The 19287-nt window shown below is 39.2% G+C and overlaps 1 protein-coding gene across 2 annotated transcripts in view; it reads right to left on the minus strand.

Moving 5' to 3' along the window:
* Positions 1-19287, minus strand: part of CHD6 (chromodomain helicase DNA binding protein 6) — a 212201-nt gene that overhangs the window by 164088 nt on the left and 28826 nt on the right. The window contains exons 1-2 of one of the 2 annotated variants that reach the window (XM_019943878.3): positions 7999-8121; positions 7256-7313 (exon numbers count right to left, since the gene is read on the minus strand). The exons of the other annotated variant lie outside the window; for it this stretch is intronic. The gene's annotated coding sequence lies outside the window, so the exon portion shown is untranslated. Of the gene's footprint in view, positions 1-7255; positions 7314-7998; positions 8122-19287 lie in introns of those variants that run through there. 2 annotated transcript variants of the gene reach the window in all.

The raw sequence follows: 19287 nt of genomic DNA on the forward strand, positions 1-19287 counted from the left end.
AGTACAGATTAGTTTTGCTTGTTTCTGTACCTTATAAAAGTGGAATTATAGAGTACATACTCTTGTGTCTGGCTTCAGTGCCAGTTATCAATTTATTGCCTCTCAACTCCAAATTCACCCTTCAGTACCTGCTCTGTGATAATGCTCTGGACTCTTAAGCCTTTTCCCTTTACAGCATGATGTTAAGCTTGTGGTCAGTAGAGGGCGCTGGAGGGGCATCGCAGGAGGAAGGAAGCTTGTCTTTCAGGTTCAAGGGTGCAGTGCTTTTTTGCCCAGTGAGAGTATGTAGGGACATCTAGTGGTGCTCTGTCCCAGTAGCATCCCCAAAGCATTAGACTGTTTTCTCATATTCAAAGATCACCTGGAAGCTTTAATTTGCCAGCAAAGGTCCTACCCATACTTGAGGATAATGAAATTACCCCATAGTTTTTTCTTCTCTAGGATAAATATCCCCATGTATTTAATACCTCACATATTTTCAGCTCTCTCCTGTTCTTTTTTTTAATCTTTATTGGAATATAATTGCTTTACATCTCTTGAACTTTCTATGTTGTGTCCTCCTTAATCTGCAAAATCAAAAGCTGAACTAAGACACTTTATCCAGCTAAAGTAGTATCGACTCATAAATATCCATCCAAAACCAAATCAAACCTCCTGGTGAAATGCCACAGGCACTCCTATTAAGGAGTCTGGGAAAAGACAAGGACACCATCCATCAAGCATTGCTCTGGACATTCTAGAGAATACATGGAAAAATTATGAGATGTATAAACTAGAAAGAGAGATACAAAATTATTATTTATATATGATGTGACTGTTCTTCTTGTAAGTCCTTAAGAAACAACTTCAAAACTATGAGAACCAAGAAAGAGTTTATAAGGTCAGTAAAATATATATATCTGTACAAACATCACCCACTTTGTAGGAAACAACCTCAAGTTTTCCTCAAGGATGTAGCTGCTGCTGTTCACATCATGCATACCGAGCGAGACCTACTCTACTGCTCCGGCTGTGACCACCTACTCAAGGGACTGATGCCAAGGCCCACTTACACAGGCCAGACATGAGGCCAACCTCCCACTGTAGAGTCTGGCACCATGTTGGAACTGACTCAATCAGCCACATGAGGGTAACTCACATGTAGCTTGTCTTTATTAACTCAATTCTAGCCAGAATTGTGTTAGTATGTGCCCAACACAATATTCATCTTGAATTTCTATTACACCAAATTCAACTTCTTCCTCTGGTTTTATGGTTTATCATATCTCTGAGGAGCTGGCCACCTCACTAAGCAACCAACAAGAGCAGATATACAGGACAGTCACCAATGAAGCTAAAGAATCGACTCTGGGGCTTCCCTGGTGGCGCAGTGGTTGAGAGTCCGCCTGCCGATGCAGGGGACACGGGTTTGTGCCCCGGGTCGGGAAGATCCCACATGCCGCGGAGCGGCTGGGCCCGTGAGCCATGGCCGCTGAGCCTGCACGTCCGGAGCCGCAACGGGAGAGGCCCCAACAGTGAGAGGCCCGCGTACCGCAAAAAAAAAAAAAGAATCAACTCTGTTTCTTCAACTCTAAAATGAGGGTATTTGACCTCAGATTTTAAAAACCCTTTCCTAAGGATCCTATGCCCTAAAATTGTCTAATTCTGTGACCCAGTATATATAATAACCACACACCAAGAGAAAAAAAACTATGGTAAACGAATCCTGCAAAAACACTAACATATTCCCCTTTTTACCAAGTTCTCCATTCTCCAGGTGAATAAGAGCTAGGTTTTTTTTTTTAATATAGAAGGGTAATAATAAATTCTTTTTTTTTCTCCAAGAGAAACTTACTAAAAAGGAAAGAAACTTACTAAAAAGGAAAGAATGCATGGAAGTCAAGAGGATGATTTAGGAAATCTGCTTCTGTTAGAAGGCATGAACATCTTTAACAAAATGTGTTAAGTACTTTAAGAAATTCTATAAATTTGGGAAAAGTTAACCATGGAATGATGATTACCAAAATTACATAAAAGTGTCAATATTTGAGTCTGTAAATAGAATAAATAAAATTAAGAAATATGTTGTTTTTAAATCCACCCTCGCTCTTACACCTAGAGAATCAATCCCTTGAGGCCTTTCCTGTTCAAGTTTACCACTGGTACACAGCTGCTGGAAGCTTCACACACAGACTAAAAGACACTAGATAAATCCAGCTCATTCAGCTCCTGACCTGAGGAGGCTTCCTCATAGTTTTGTATTAACTCATCCCTATCAGTGATACCCAACTGCTTAAAACATCAGATTGTTACAACAATGTTCAGATCCTTGAGGATCTAATCATTTTCTTATCCACACAGATTAACTTCTTACCAGACTAATACAAAAGAAGCACCATTCGAATATAAAAGCATAGAGAAAGGCAGTGACTTTGTTGGTGAAAGAACATGACCGCTCAGATTATTCATTTGAACTGACACTTGGTAGAAATAATGAATTTACTTGCTCAAGTAAAAACAGAATGGGGGAGGCAAAAGAGGGGAAGAAAATTATTTCACAATTTGTTGAAATATGAGACACAGTACTTCAATTTAAAAAAATTACTTAGCAAAGAGATAGCAGAGATATACTTGGGACAAATAGTCTATAGTACCTCCTGACTCTTGGTTCTATAACTGAGACCTACGGCTGCTATTTATTATGATTTGCAGAATTTGAAAAATTGTTTTTATGGTATTGGATATGAGCTATATGCATTTCTGCTCCAAAAACAACCTGAAATTGTGTAGCTAAGATCCAGGTGGCTGATTCACACAGGATACTACTCTGGCCATTGGACCCTTTTTGCTTTAAAGTTCAAGCTACTTGCTCTCTGAACAGACTGTGACCTCAAGCTGTCTGCCAAGTTTCTCTTGTAAACTTACCATCTATTCTGACCCAGATGATAATACCAGAGTCTGAGGGCTGTTTCCGCCACCTCCAACTAAGGTCCAGTTAAGAGATTCACAAAAGGTTTCTGAGTAAGAAGGACCTTCCTAAAGGGAAAACCCTACATACTTGCCCTTCCAAGTGGACATGTTACGTGTATATATGTGTCTCTCTATATATACAGACACAAGCAAACAAAACACATATATATGCAGATTATTTATATACAAATATAGATTATCCTCCAGGGATAGTAGGACAGTGCACCTGAGCTATTTTTCTAGTAACGGAGACACTACATAATCCACTCTGTCCTTCTGCTAAGAACATAAACCCTGCAACCGAACTGTCTGGGTCCAAAATTCTAGCTCTTGCCATTTATTAGCTGCGTGACCTAGGCAAATCACTTAATCTCCCTGACTCAGTTTCCTCATATGTAAAACAGGGATGATAATCATGTGAGGATTAAATAAACTAGTACATGCAAATAACAAAGTACAGTGTCTGGCACACAGGAAGTACTATATAAGGTTAAATATTACTACTGATATTTATACAACAGCCATCCAGGTAGAATAACAGGAAAAATATGGGACTACAGCAGTGAGAAAAAATGACCTATAAGAATTCAAGTGACCTATATGGATTCATGATCCATAATCCCCAACCAAAGTAACCTCAGAACTTTCTTACCCTTGGAGCAAACCCCAACGTAGATAAAAATATTTCGCAAATCATGATAATCCAAAAGCAGGAATCTAGCTCAAAATCTGTTCCCATACTTCCCTGGTGGTCCAGTGGTTAAGAGTCCGCCTTCCAGCGCAGGGAACGCGCGGGTTCGATCCCTGGTCGGGGAACTAAGATCCCACATGCCGCGGGGCAACTAAGCCCACACACCGCAATGAAAGATCCCACATGCCGAAACTAAAACCCAACGCATTCAAACAAATAAATGTTAAAAAAAAAAAAAAAAAAAATCTGGGCTTCCCTGGTGGCGCAGTGGTTGAGAATCTGCCTGCCAATGCAGGGAACACAAGTTCGAGCCCTGGTCTGGGAGGATCCCACATGCCACGGAGCAACTAGGCCCGTGAGCCACAACTACTGAGCCTGCGCGTTTGGAGCCTGTGCTCCTCAACAAGAGAGGCCGCGACAGTGAGAGGCCCACGTACCGCGATGAAGAGTGGCCCCCGCTTGCCGCAACTAGAGAGAGCCCTCGCACAGAAACGAAGACCCAACACAGCCAAAAAATAAATTAAAAAAAATAAAAATCTGTTCCAGTAAAACCTGTTAAAGATAACTCATTCAAAAACAAATAAATGGAGGGGAATTTACCTAAACACATATATTTTTTTTTTTTGGCCGTGCTACGCAGCAGTGGAAGCACGGAGTCCTAACCACTGGATCGCCAGGGAATTCCTAAACATACAACTTTTAAACATTCCTTTCTACACTTCTTTCACTAAACATAATCAGACAAAAAAGTACTTTGCATAAATGAATTTTTCAGACACCTCATTTTACTCTGTTTTTTTTTAAAGTTCTTAGTCAAAACTTTTCATTTCATTTTCTACAAGTCTCTGTCTTCTTAAAGTGTAACAATAGTGAAATAAATGATTCAGGCAACAATCATCAGTAAGGGTTAAATTAGGACCATTTGATGAAAGGTGGACAGACCTGGAAATCCGCAGGCTGTCAGAAAGTCACCCCATGGATTTTTGTTGGCCAAACGGGGTAATACAACTTGACAACAAAAGGCTATGCCAACATGAACCCGCCAATTAATCTTAGCATACAAAGTAGGACAGTCAAACATTATGGCTTTCTAATGTGAACGGGAAATATACCACCTATGAATAATGAAAAATCTGAATGATTACAAAAATAGTTTAGCTTCCAAATCTAACTACCTGTTTACAGGTAATATGGAGAAAGAGTAACATGTTATATGATACAAGGATACAATCAGCAAAATCCATAATGTGGGGAAGGGGAACAACCCAGTTTCTTCAACAAATAAATGGCGTAACAACAACAACAACAACAAAGAGGGGATTTATTACAGATTAAAAGAAATTTATTACGTGATTAAAAGATATCAATCAAATGCATTAAGTGGACCTTATTTGAACCTGATTCAAAGAGTTAACTGTAAAAAGCCATTTTTTGAGAAAAATCAAGGCAAGAGATTCAGTATTAGGTAATGTTAAGGAATTAGGTTATAGGGAATCTGTTAATGTGTATGGTAATGTGCTTTTCTGTCCAACAGATATACACACTAAATATTTATAGGTGAAATGATAGGTTATCGGGACTTTCTTCAAAATACTCTAGGTCAAAAAGAAAGTGAGAAGGGACACATAAGAATGGCATAAGGGGCTTCCCTGGTGGTGCAGTGGTTGAGAGTCCGCCTGCCGATGCAGGGGACACGGGTTCGTGCCCTAGTCCAGGAAGATCCCACATGCCGCGGAGCGGCTGGACCCGTGAGCCACGGCCGCTGAGCCTGCGCACCCGGAGCCTGTGCTCCGCAAGGGGAGAGGCCACAACAGTGAGAGGTCCGTGTACCACCAAAAAAAAAAAAGAATGGCATGAGGATTCACTGTATTATTCTCTCCAGTTACGTGTATGTTTGAAATTTCCCATAATAAAAACTGTTTTTTTCAAGGATAAAGGAAAGAAGAGACAGGAATTCATAACCAGATCTAAGTTTGGCCACCATCCACGAGGCATGAAAAACTGCAGAAAGCCTTTATGTAAAACAAACATGAAAAAAGCTGACAGTAGTGGCCCCTAAAGACTGTATGTGAGATACTTTGGGCAGATTTCTTTTGTCAGCACAAATTCTCTTTACAACATTCCTCTCGAGGTATGCTTTCCATCAGGCAATGTACTATTACCAAGGTACAAACAGGATGTCCTGACACCAAACTGAACTCTTCAAGCCTCTACACCCTGAGAAAAGTTATTTGAGGAAACTGACTACCAAAATATATATATATTTTTAATGGCGTGTATGTATTCCTAAGTCTTTAGCAGTTTATCTATACTTTTCAGTTTTTTTCCAACATTTGTATAAATAAATATTTTTGTATAAGAAATACTCTTTAGTATAATGAAAAAAAATCGCTGTGGTTAAAAAAAGTTTATTTAAACTTCCCTTCTTTCAATCCCTTCTCCATTCCCATTGCTCCTAACATAGTTCGTGCTATGTTATTATCACTTTATACTTGGTATCACAGCAGTTAAAACATTAACTGATTATACCACAGATGTGCAGGTCAAATATATCACCTGTTTCCTTCCAAAACTTAAAAAGTATATGAATAATTAACCTTATCCCACATATAATAGTAGTGTACTGAATTTAGAGAAGAGAGTACTGTTCAAGTATCATAACCAATAATCTAACAAAGGGGTTCAGTAATACAGGCACCAAGGCTATTCAAAGGAGAATTCTTTTTCATCTGTAATTGTGTGTTTTGTACCTTCTTGTTAGGTAAGGAAAACAGTGAATCCAGAAAATTGCACCTTACCAGTTTTAACAATATTTTCCCAATAGCTGTCTGCCAAATATTTTAAGTAACTCTCACCAGGCTATCGTCACCTTTCTATAATTCCCCCTGGGCTTTATTTATCTATTGAACATGATTTGGTCAATAATGGTGGTAAAAAGGAAGAGACTGTAAAAATAAACAACAATAAATAATGCCTAAAGGTAAGGATTAATATAGTTTTAAAATATGCAGTTGACCTTTGAACAATGTGGGGGTGAGGGGTGTAGATGCCCCATGTGCAGTTGAAAATTATGTATAACTTTACAGTCGACCCTCCATATCCAAGCTTCTGCACCCATGGATCATGTAGTACTTTAGCACATATTTAGCAAAAAAAAAATCTGCATGTAAATGGACCCGTGCAGTTCAAACCCATGTTGTTCAACGGTCAACTGTAACTAAACATGATGTGTAGGACTCCCCTGGTGGTGCAGTGGTTAAGAATCCACCTGCCAATGCAGGGGACATGGGTTCGATCCCTGGTCCAGGAAGAGCCCACATGCCGCGGAACAACTAAGCCCGTGCACCACAACTACTGAGCCTGCACTCTAGAGGCCGCGAGCCACAACTGCTGAGCCCACCTGCTACAGCTACTGAAGTCCGAGCACCTAGAGCCCATGCTCCGCAACAAAGAGAAGCCACCACAATGAGAAGCCCACGCACGGCAACGAAGAGTACCCCGCTCACCGCAACCAGAGAAAGGCTGCGCACAGCAACAAAGACCCAATGCAGCCAAAAATAAAAATAAATAAATATTTTAAAAAAAGAAAAAAAAATGATCTGTAAGATGAAGTACCTTTGGTCCTAGGGAAGGCTGATCTGGGAACTCTATTTCTGTATTGATCTCTATGCCCCTGGGAATAGAGAGAAGGTACAACATTGCATTATTGCTAACAAGGTAGAAATTAATTAGCTCTGCTCCCTTTTTGTTGTTAATATTCTGAGCAAAGGTTACTTCCTTATTTAATACAGAAGTAGTTATATTTATCCATCCTGAGATAGATGGTTTTCAGATAGCAAAACCCTCCTACTGAAAGAACTTAGTGTCTAAAAACTTAAAGATGCCCTTCTAACATGCACTGCTAATAATAACTGAGAAGCTACAATGCAGCAACTAACATTTACTGCATTATTTTTCTTAATCATCATAATAATCTTATGAGATAGGTACTGTTATTATTCCCATTGTATAGCTGAATAAACCAAAGCACAGGATGTTAAGAAACTTGCCAAAGAAAACAGAGCCAGTAAGGAATGGAAAAATATCATCCTCATCATTACTCAAAATTTTTTAGGGATAAACAGAAAAGCTACTGGCAACTCATTCCAAAATCCATTAGTATCATTACATCTCAGAAATTTTTAATTTAATTATTTGCTGAGCATCTACTGTGTGCTCAACATTGTGCTACTTATTAAAAGACACTAGAGGAGAAGCAGAAGACAGATATTTCCTCTCTAAACCATACTGTCAAGGTAGAGAGACAAAATATACATATAAAACTAGTAGAGGAAAAAAAAATGTAATGCAAGAGCTACCTCTTCATAAATTCATCCATGTCCAGGCCTCACTTTCCACTCCAGAGCATTTTTTAGATACATCACAGTTGACTGGAAAACCAGAGACAATATTCCCACTAACTGGTGGCAGCGGGTGGGTGGAAGCAGTGTGGATTTCTGGCTAAGGAATAAAAATCGTTTAATAAAATCAATTCAATTCTAACCAAATATATATATATATATATATATATATATATATATATTTAAAATGTAGTTAGAAGATCATAGAGATCCAAATATGAATAAGACACTCTACCTACTTTAAGAAATCATAGTCTAGTGAGAAAATACAAACCTGCTAACAAATGGCATTTGGTGTGGATGCCAACAGAACTAAGGAAGAGTTTCAGGTACAGTGGGAGCAGAAACAAAGGAGAAAGTAACTATGAGGACAAGTTCTGATAAGATAACTCCTAGGGATGCTGTAAAAAGAACAGTAAGTTATAGAAATGTAAAATTTTATAACTGGAAAAAGTAAAATTATGTTCCCAGTCCCATAACAGATCCTGAATATTTTATATGCACAAATGTGATCTTCCTCCCCCCAAAACCTACCCTTAATGTAATCTCAATATCAATATTTAATGTCCAACTCAGTCTCTACTGTTCTATAATAATGTCCAGCAGTTGATCAAACATTACAAGGTATACAAAAAAGCTAAGTGGGTATGAAACAGAGACAAAGCTATCAAGAGAACCAGACTGAGAGATGACCCAGATAGGGAATTTAAAATAACAATGCTTAACATGTTAAAGAACTTAGTAGACAATACGCATGAATAGATGGCAAATTTCAACAGAAGGCCAGAATATGTAAGAAAGAGTCAAACAGAAATGCTATCTTTTTTTGTAAAGGTATCAGAGATGAAAAGTTCCTTTGAGGGGCCCACCAGAACACTCAATATAATCAAGGAAGGAACCAATGAACTTGAAGACAGATCACTAGAAATCACCCAAACTAAAACACAAAGAGGGGGGAATAGGGGTGGGATAGGAAGGACACAACAGAAAGAACATTCAAGAGCTGTGATATGATCAAATGATACCACAGACATGTAACTAGAGGTGGAGAACAAGGCAGAAATAATGTTTGAAGGAAAAATGGCTGATAATTTTCCAAAAATAAAGTCATCAAACCACAGATCTAAGAAGCTCAGAGAATCCTACAGAATAAATATAAACAGTAAGCAAACAAATAAAGACAACAAAGAACACATACCTGGACACTTCACAGTTAAACTGCTAAAAATCAAAGTTAAAGAGAAAATCTGAAAAACAGCTGGAGGAAAAAGACATTACCTTCTGAGAAAAAAAAAAATTCAACAGACTACTTGCAATCCAGGAGATAACGGAGTAATACCTTTTAAGTACTGAAAGGGGAAAAAAAAAACTTCATGACCCAGAATGCTATAGTCAGCAAAAATATCTTTCAAAAATGAAGGCAAAATAATGGCTTTTCAGATGAACAAAAGATGAGGTAATTCAATGTCAGCACACCTGCCCTACAAGAAACTGTAGAGAGGGTCTTCAAGTAAAAGGCATATGACACTTGACAAAAAATGAGGATCCAGCTATTAACATAAAAGTTAATAGCTCCAGAAATGATCAAAATGTAAGTAAATATAAAAAACCTTTCCCCCATAGTTTTAATTATTCCAAAACTATCTAAAGCAAAAATAGTAACAGTGTATTGTGGAGTTTATAATATATGTAAAAGTAAAACACACGATACCAATAGTCACACAGGATGGAAGGGAAAAACTAGAAGCATACTGTATTGTTAGCACGTGAAATGTGAAATAGTATAATATTATGTGAAGGTAGACTGTGATGTATATTGTAAACCCTAGGGCTATCACTAAAAATTTTTTAAGAGGTACAACTAACATACCCATAATAGAGATAAAATGAGGGTTTAAAACCCCTCAGTCTAGAAGAAGAAATAAAGAGAAAAGGGGGAACAGATCAGATGGAACAAAGAGAAATCAACTAATATGATGATAGATTTAAATCCAACCATATCAGTAATTATGTTAAATGTAAATAATCTCAACATCTCAATTAGGGAATTCCCTGGTAGTCCAGTGGTTAAAACTTCGTCTTCCAATGCAGGGGGTGCAGGTTCGATCCCTGGTCGGGGAGCTGGGATGCTACATGCCTCCCGGACAAAAAGTCAGAACATAAAGTAGAAGGAATATTGTAACAAATTCAATAAAGACTTAAAAAAATAAACATCTCAATTAAAAGGAAGAGATTATCACAAGACCCAGTTACATATGTTCTGTAAGAAATCTACTTTCAAGACAAGTTAAAAGAGATAGAAAATGAAATTTCCAATCAAATGATGGATAAAGATAAACCATGCAAGTATTAATCAAAAGCAAGCCAGAGGCTCCATTAATATCAAACGATGTAGGCTTCAGAAGAAGGAATATTAAGAGTCATTCACATAATGACAAAGAGGTTAATTCATCAAGAAGATATAATAATCCTTAATATGTATGCACCTGACAACAGAGTGTCAAAGCACATGAAGCAAAAATTGATAGAACTCAAAGAAGAAATATATATATAAAATATATATACTATAATTTAAATCACATATAGCATATAATTATATATATTATATTTGGAGACTCAACACTCCTCTTTCAGTAATTCAACAAGTTGACAAAGAATGGGTAAGGATATAGACGGTATGCATAACACTATCAACCAATTTGCCTAATTAACATTTACAGAACATTCCACACTACAAAGGCAGAATATTTATTTTTACTTTTTTGGCTGCGTTGGGTCTTTGTTGCTGCATGCAGGTTTTCTCTAGTTGTGGTGAGTGGGGGCTACTCTTCATTGTGGCTTGCGGCCTCTAGAGCACAGGCTCAGTAGTTGTGGTGCACCGGCTTAGTTGCTCCGCAGCATGTGGGATCTTCCCGGACCAGGAATTGAAACTGTGTCCGATCCTGCATTGGCAGGTGGATTCCCAACCACTGCACCGCCAGCTAAGTCCCAAAGGCAGAATATTTTTCAAGTGCATGGGGACATTTACCAATATAATCTATATTCTTGGCCATAAAACAGATCTCAACAAATTTAATTAAAAGAATTGAAATTGGGCTTCCCTGGTGGCGCAGTGGTTGAGAGTCCGCCTGCCGATGCAGGGTACACGGGTTCGTGCCCTGGTCCAGGAAGATCCCACATGGCGCGGAGCGGCTGGGCCCGTGAGCCATGGCTGCTGAGCCTGCGCGTCTGGAGCCTGTGCTCCGCAACGGGAGAGGCCACAACGGTGAGAGGCCCGTGTACAACCCCCCCCCCAAAAATAATTGAAATTATACCAAAGTATATTCTCTGCCATAAAGTAATTAAATTTGAAATCATCAAGAAGAAGGTATCTGGAAAATCCACAAGTAATGGGAAATAAAACACATTTCTAAACAACCCTGGGTCAAAACAGAAGCGACAAGGGAAATTAGAAAAACAAATTTTTTTGGCCACATCGCACGGCATGTGGGATCTTAGTTCCCTGACCAGGGATCGAACCCACACCCCAGTGGAAGCGCAGAGTCTTAACCACTGGACCACCAGCAAAGTCCTAGAAAATATTTTTAACTGAATGAATATCAAAACACAACATATGAAAATTTATGGGATGCAGCTTAAGCAGTGCCTAAAGGAAAGTTTATAGCACTAAAAGTTTATTAAAGAAAAAAAATAAAAGAAAAAAACCCGGCTTACTCGAATTAAGCTTCCACCATAAGAAACTAAAAAGGGAGATCAAATTAAAGTAGAAGGGTAAGTTGCTGCAGCCACTATGGAAAACAGTGTGGAGGTTCCTCAGAAAACTAAAAACAGAATTACCATATGATCCAGCAATCCCACTTCTGGCATACATCCAGACAAAACTATAATTCAAAGAGATACATGCACCCCTATGTTCACAGCAGCACTATTCACAACAGCCAAAACATGGAAACAACCCAAACGTCCATCGACAGATGAATGGATAAAGATGGGGTACATGTAAACAATGGAATATTACTCAGCCATAAAAAAAGAATGAAATAATGCCATTTGCAGCAACATGGATGCACCTAGAGATTATCATACTAAGTGAAGTAAGTCGGAAAGAGACAAATATGGCACAAATGAACATATCTACAAAAGAGAAACAGACTCACAGAGAACAGACTCGTGGTTGCCAAGGGGAAGGGGGGTGGGGGAGGGAAGGAGTGAGAGTTTGGGATTAGCAGATGTAAACTGTTACATATAGGATGGACAAACAACAAGGTCCTACTGTGTAGCACAGGAAACTATATTCAATATCCTGTGATAAACCATAATAAAAACGAATATTTTAAAAAGTCTAAAAAAATAAAGTAGAAGGAAAGAAATCATAATAAGAAGAAAAAACAATGAGGTTCAGAACAGAAAAATAAGAATAGAAAAATTAATGAAACCAAAATCCAATTCTTTGAACAGATCAATAAAGTTGATAAACCTCTAGCCAGAATGATCAAGAAAAAAAGAGAAAAGACAAAAATTACCAACATAAGGACTCAAAAAGGAGGCTCTAGGAATCCTACACACAGTTAAAATGAAAATAATATTAACTTTGTGCCTCTAAATTTGGACATCTTAGATGAAATGGATGAGTTCCTCAAAAGACACAAACTAGCCAAGCTCACTTGAAAAGAAAAGAAAAAAAAACCTGAACAGCCTTCATCTATTAAAGATGGTGAATTTGTAGTTAAAAACCTTCTAACAAAGAAAACTCCAAGTCCAGACTGCTTCAGTGGTAAATTTTACCGACTAATTAAAGAAAAAATTACAGACATACCTCATTTTATTGTACTTCACTTCATGCACTTTACAGATACTACATTTTTTACAAATTGAAGGTTTGTGGCAACCCTGTGTTGTCAGATGATGGTCAGCATTTTTTAGCAATAAAGTATTTCTTAATTAAGTTACATACATTGTTTATTAGACATAATGCTATTGCACACTTAACAGACTATAGTATAGTATAAATATAACTTTTATATGCACTAGGAAACCAAAAAATTTGTGTGACTCACTTTACTACAATATTTGCTTTATTGCAGTGGTCTGGAACTGAACCTGCAATATCTCCTGTATACCAATATTTTACATAGACTCTTCCAAAAAAAAACAGAAGAAGAGGGAACACTTCCCATCTAATTTTATGAGGGCAGCATTATGCTGACACCAAATCCAGCAACAGCAATACAAGAAGCCACAGGTCAAAGACAAAGATCAAAACAAAGACACTAAAATCCTTAACAAAATACTATCATATTGAATATGGCAATGTATAAAAAGGATAATACATCAAGACCAAGTGGGATTTATCCTGGGTATGCAAGAGGGATTCAACATCAAAAACCAACTAATGTAATTCACTGTATCAACAGACTAAAGACAGAACCCACATGATCATCTCAACAGATACACAAAAAGTAACAAACTCCAACATTCATTTATGATGAAAACTCTCAGGAAACTAGGAGTAAAAGTGAACCTCCTCAAGCTAATAAAAAGCACTGACAAAAAAACCTACTGTTAATGGGGCTGTATAATTTTCCCCTAAACTCAGCAACAAGGCAAGGTTGTCTAATCTCATCATATCACTTCAACATCATACTGGGGTCCTAGACAGTGCAATAGGACAAGAAAAAGAAATAGAAGGCATACAGATTAAACAGGAAGAAATAAAATTGTCTTTATTTGCACTCAACATAACTATCAATACAGTAAATCCCAAACAATCTACAATAAAGTTTCTAAAATCAGTAAATTAGTTTAATAAGATCATAGGATTTAAGATCAACATACAAAAGCCAACTTTATTTCTATATACTAGCAAGGAACAACTGTAAATGAACATTTTTAAAGTAGCACTTATAATAGTACCCCAAAACATAAATACTTAAGAGATAAATCTAAATTAAGCACAACCATATAACTGCTATAAATCAGCTTTAACTTGACCAGTCTCTCCCCCTACACAGAAAAGCTATGGGAAAGCCTAAATAGCCTAAAACTTCAGAATAAGGCCAACTTATTTTCTTCTCAACTCTCTGGAATGTTTTGCCATGAGTCAGCTTTCCTTCCAGTAGACAGTCTCTTCTCTCACATTTTTCCTTGAAAGAGGTTCATCCTGAGAACTCATGCTGTAAGGCTGGTTATCTTGGAACTAGGAAACTGAAAAATGGAATGCAGACCCAGAAAATTTTAAACTTGCAAAAGCCAAGTTAAAAGCTTCCCCTCTGGGGAACTGATGAGGCCAGAAACTGACAAGCTTCAATACTAGCTAAAATCCCCAGATGACATATAATACTGTGTAAAAGACTTGTCTTATCACTAAGCTTTCCACACATTCATGGCCTCCATTAGTAAGGCAGTATTAGGCACTCATGTATTTCAAGACATGTCCCTCATCCCAACACGTCCCTGACACATTTAACTGGACCAGAGGTGGGCGCCTAACCTAAGGGTGGCCAATGCCTAAACAGGCCAACAACTGAGGACATGATATTTCTGGGGTGGAAAAAAAACCTGCTGGGCAACGTCGATTTTCTCTCAGAAATCTGAAATGGAAGGTACCGAAAGAATAAGGCATAAGCAACAGGAGTAGGAGCTGAGAAGTTACGAGTGTAAGGCAAACTGGAGGAGTCATAAATGGCTTTGGACATGGAAAAGTTAGGAGAGAACATAATATATAAGTAATAAAGCTATAAAGCTATAAAGTAGAAGAGAACAATAAGGTAGAATGAGGAAAGCAGTAGGTGGAAAGAAAAGGGTGGGGTGGGCCAGCTGAGAATCCTGTAAATGGCCAGGTAGGAGGAGAGACCATCCAAGAAAGCCTGCTACTAAGGTCCTGGAACTGTCCTGGATGCAGCAGGGTGACTGTATTAGTCATCTATTGCCTCAATAATTCTGTACAACAACAAACTACAAAATCTCACTGGCATAAACATTTAATTTTCCCTCAGGCATCTGAGTTGCGTTGGCTCTGCTTTAAGCTACAGATGTGCTGTGGTGGCTCTGCTCTATGGTCTCACTCTGAGGCCCACACTGAAGAGGCTACAGCTACTCAGGGTTCTTCTCACGGTGATGGCAAAGGCACAAGAGGACAAGCCCACCAGCATGAGCACACTGCAGACCTCTGCTTTCATCGTGTTCACCAACAACCCACTGGCCTATAAAGCAAGTCATATAGCCAAGCCCAAAATCAAGGAGTAGGGACATAATGCCATCCACCATGACGTTATGGCAAGGGTATGAATGTAAAATACTACTAGAGAAAACTGAAGAATTGGGGTCAAAGACTCAAAGACACACTACATTGGGGGCATCCACTCCCCAGTGCAATGTTACCTATGGATCCTACCTCATCCTTCTTCTCTTAAGTAGGATATCATCTGAATTATTTTGTTGAATATTTCTAATTTAAAAAGGGCGGGCAGGGGGGACTCAAGAAAGTCAGGAGACATGTCTAGAAAATATGGCAGCAAATGCTCAAGGATTTCCACAGATGGAAGGTGCCAACAAAACATACCACTCTACCAAGTTACACCGAATCTCAAATCAGTCTGTTGTGGGTCCAACAGTCGTAGGCGCCCTATATCCACAGCATTTGAGCATTGTCAGCACCTTTGTGGTTAAAAAACACTTTTCAAGAATAGTATTATCTACCTAGTTTATAAAAAAGAAAAAAAATCAAGGACCACCAAAAAAAAGTCAATGGAGTCAAATCTAAGAGTAGAGGAGAATGAAACGGTAGGAAACAAAGTAGAAAAATGTGGAAAGTTAAAACATTTAATTTGCTGAAGGTATGAGAAATATTGTTTACTAAACAGAGAAGAACTTTGTTAAGAGAGATACAACTGAACCAAAATGGAGTCACCTGTGGAACAAAGACTTAACACCTAATTTACAGTTGCAACCTCTCCCAGGAGTGGAATCTTAAGCCAGTCCATCTGGAATTACCTGGTCAGCCCTAGTGCTTGACAGACCCCTGCAGTCCTCTAAAGGAAAGTGACCTTGCCACCAACAATCCACTCTTTGCTAGTAACTTCCTCGTCCCACCCCCTTCTGCAAATTAGTCTTTCATTTTGTACAGCTCTTTAGAGCTCCTTTCCATCTGCTGGATGGGATGCTGCCCAATTCATGAATCGTCGAATAATGCCAATAGGATCTTTAAAATTTACTCAGTTGAATTTTGCTTTTTAACAGATTTGAAAGAGTTTTGTTTCTTCAAAAACTAAGTAAAATTCTGGGTACACTTTTGAACTATGACCCATTTCAAACAACTAACTTACTCCTTATAAAAGAATTAACATATACTCAGTAATATCTGTTAAAGGAACCTCATTCATCAGTAAACACCCAAGCAAGTCGAAGAGAACACGAGTATTATATTAATATAAACAGAAATTAGAGCCACAGTGCACACTACCTTAGAATGCTGTTCAAAGATTTTTATTTTTATTTTATTTTATTTATTTTGTTTTTTTGCTGTACGCGGGCCTCTCACTGCTGTGGCCTCTCCCGTTGCGGAGCACAGGCTCCGGACGCGCAGGCTCAGCGGCCATGGCTCACGGGCCCAGCCGCTCCGCGGCATGTGGGATCTTCCCAGACCGGAGCACGAACCCGTGTCCCCTGCATCGGCAGGCGGACTCGCAACCACTGCGCCACCAGGCAAGCCCCCAAAGATTTTTAAATGCTTACTTCTGACCCAGACCATCCTGGCAAAAATCAAACTCATGGTCAACCAGCCCACAGCTAAGCAAAAGAACAAACAGGCGACGGAACTGCACTGGCATTTACACTGATGCAACATGAAAACACTTGGGCATTTCATGACTTCCCCAAATCCCCGCTTCACATTAGGCTGGGTCTAATATGATGTGAGCTAACACATCTCATTCAACTCTGCATGAGTTCTCTTAATAGCCTAGAAGCTTTAAAGTTCTAATTCTGAAAAAGGGTCTTACCACAGCAACTCTGGGACACACACCATTATAATAAACACTATTACACTAAAAACCAGATTTCCAGTTCCCAGGTACCTATAACAAGCCTCATCTGCCACCATAGAATCCCAATGTGGATTAAAACAAAAGCAGCCCCTACAAAATTCATCCTAACAAGACTTCTGTCTCCAATGAAACAAGTTTAAGAGGTGACTATCTAAAAGCACCTCCTTAAGATACTTCCTTAAAAGAAAAATCCCCACTCTCCACCCTCTCAGGTGGCCATCACAACAAAAAATTCAAAATAAAATCCTCTACAGAAAACAACTTTCCGCCTACAAGGATGAGGAAGTTTAAGGTGATCTGATTTAGAAACTGCTCTTTGGTATTCAAATGTTTTGATGTGGAGAATGTCAAGGCTGTTTAACTTCAGCTAATCAAAGCAAAGGGTTAAACGGCAGGAGAGGGAGATGGTTTGCTCAGCACTGGAACAGATTATTAAAAGTTATGAAATCACTTTCCTTGTGACATTCACCTGGCCTTTACAGGTTGGATTCTTTTCTTCTTAGGCCCTATTTTCAATCTCTGTTAATTGACAAAATACCAGTCTTAACAGTTTTAGACATATTACCCAAGGCTCACAGGTTTATGTGTACACAGACAGCTACGAGGAAATCAAGAGACGGCAATTTAAGAGCAAGCCCAGCCCGCACAGGGGTCACAGCAGACTCTGGTCTACAACACTGCTCCCCACTTGTCTTGACGTGGTTCTGACCCCTGAGTTTCCCAGGTGACAGCCCTCACACAGCCCAACAATGCTAGAGCAGGTTCTGAAACATGGGTATGATGAACTGAACTGTGTCCTCCCCCGTCCTAAAACTCATATGTTGAAACCCTGACCCCCAGTACCTCAGAATGTGACAGTATGTGGAGAACAGGCCTTTACAGAGATAATTATGTTAAAAATGGGGGTCACTGGAATGGGCCCTAGTCCAATATGGCTGGTGTCGTTTTAAGAAGAGATCAGGGCTTCCCTGGTGGCGCAGTGGTTGAGAGTCCGCCTGCCGATGCAGGGGACACGGGTTCATGTCCCGGTCCGGGAAGATCCCACATGCCGCGGAGCGGCTGGGCCCGTGAGCCATGGTGGCTAAGCCTGCGCTCCGCAATGGGAGAGGCCACAGCAGGGAGAGGCCCGCGTACCGCAAAAAAAAAAAAAAAAAAGAAGAGATCAGGACACAGACAACACAGAGAAAAGACCACGTGAGGACATAGTGAGAAGGAGGACTGCAAGCCAAAGAGAGAGGCTTCAGAAGAGACCAAACCAGCCACCCTGATCTTGGTCTTCTAGCCTCCAGAACTGTGAGAAAATAAATTTCTGTGTAAGCCACCCAGTCGGTGGTATTTTGTTATGGTAGCCTCAGCAAACTGATAGAAGGGGGAACACACTTTGCTACAAAACCCCACAATTAAGGAGAGATGCTGCATCAAAATCCACCCTTAGGAAATTTTCGATGGCTTAACGGGACATCTCAAGTCATCTCAATTATTGAAAAAAATACCACATTCATTATAAGCATCTCTGTAGTTTTATCTAACCTCATAGAAGTCTTCCACAACATCAACAATAAAGCACTGCAGGGAGTTTTTCCTTGGCTACAGCAATCACCAAATTTGACTTCCATTCTCTGCCTTCTCCATAATGATGCATTTACAACTGTTCACTAGAGTGGTCATCTCCCACAGCTCCACCTAAAACAGAAGCCAAACTTGCACACCAAGGTTTCCCTCAAAATTTCTTCCCAAAGTGATATCTTTGGCATTCTTACACATCTTAATCAATCTAAAATCAAAGCATCACTAATGCAGGTCTCTGAAGATACCATGCTGCTTCACATCTCCACACTCGTACTTGACCACCTGGAAAAAGTTTAATCCTCTGACAATCAGAAGACATTCCACCTCCTCTAGAAAATCTTTCAAAATCCATTTTCATCCATAAAAGTTGACCAATTCTTCACTTTAATTATGTGTATTATGTCTAATCATGTATGTGTCTATCTCCTTCATTAGACTGAAAGTCCCTGATGCAGGAACTTCTTCATCTTTAGTCCCAAGCCCTTGCAAAGCTCCTGGTGTATGGCGCCTGTAAATGGGTACTGAATAAACAAATGCCACCAATAAATCCATGCCAGCTCTCCGCGGCATAAATCACATTCTGGGTGTCTTCCTAACAGTCTGACAGGTTATCAGTGCTCTCCAGCAATTTGTA

This window comes from Tursiops truncatus, chromosome 15 (assembly GCF_011762595.2).
Source record: "Tursiops truncatus isolate mTurTru1 chromosome 15, mTurTru1.mat.Y, whole genome shotgun sequence".
NCBI classification, from domain to species: Eukaryota; Metazoa; Chordata; class Mammalia; order Artiodactyla; family Delphinidae; genus Tursiops; species Tursiops truncatus.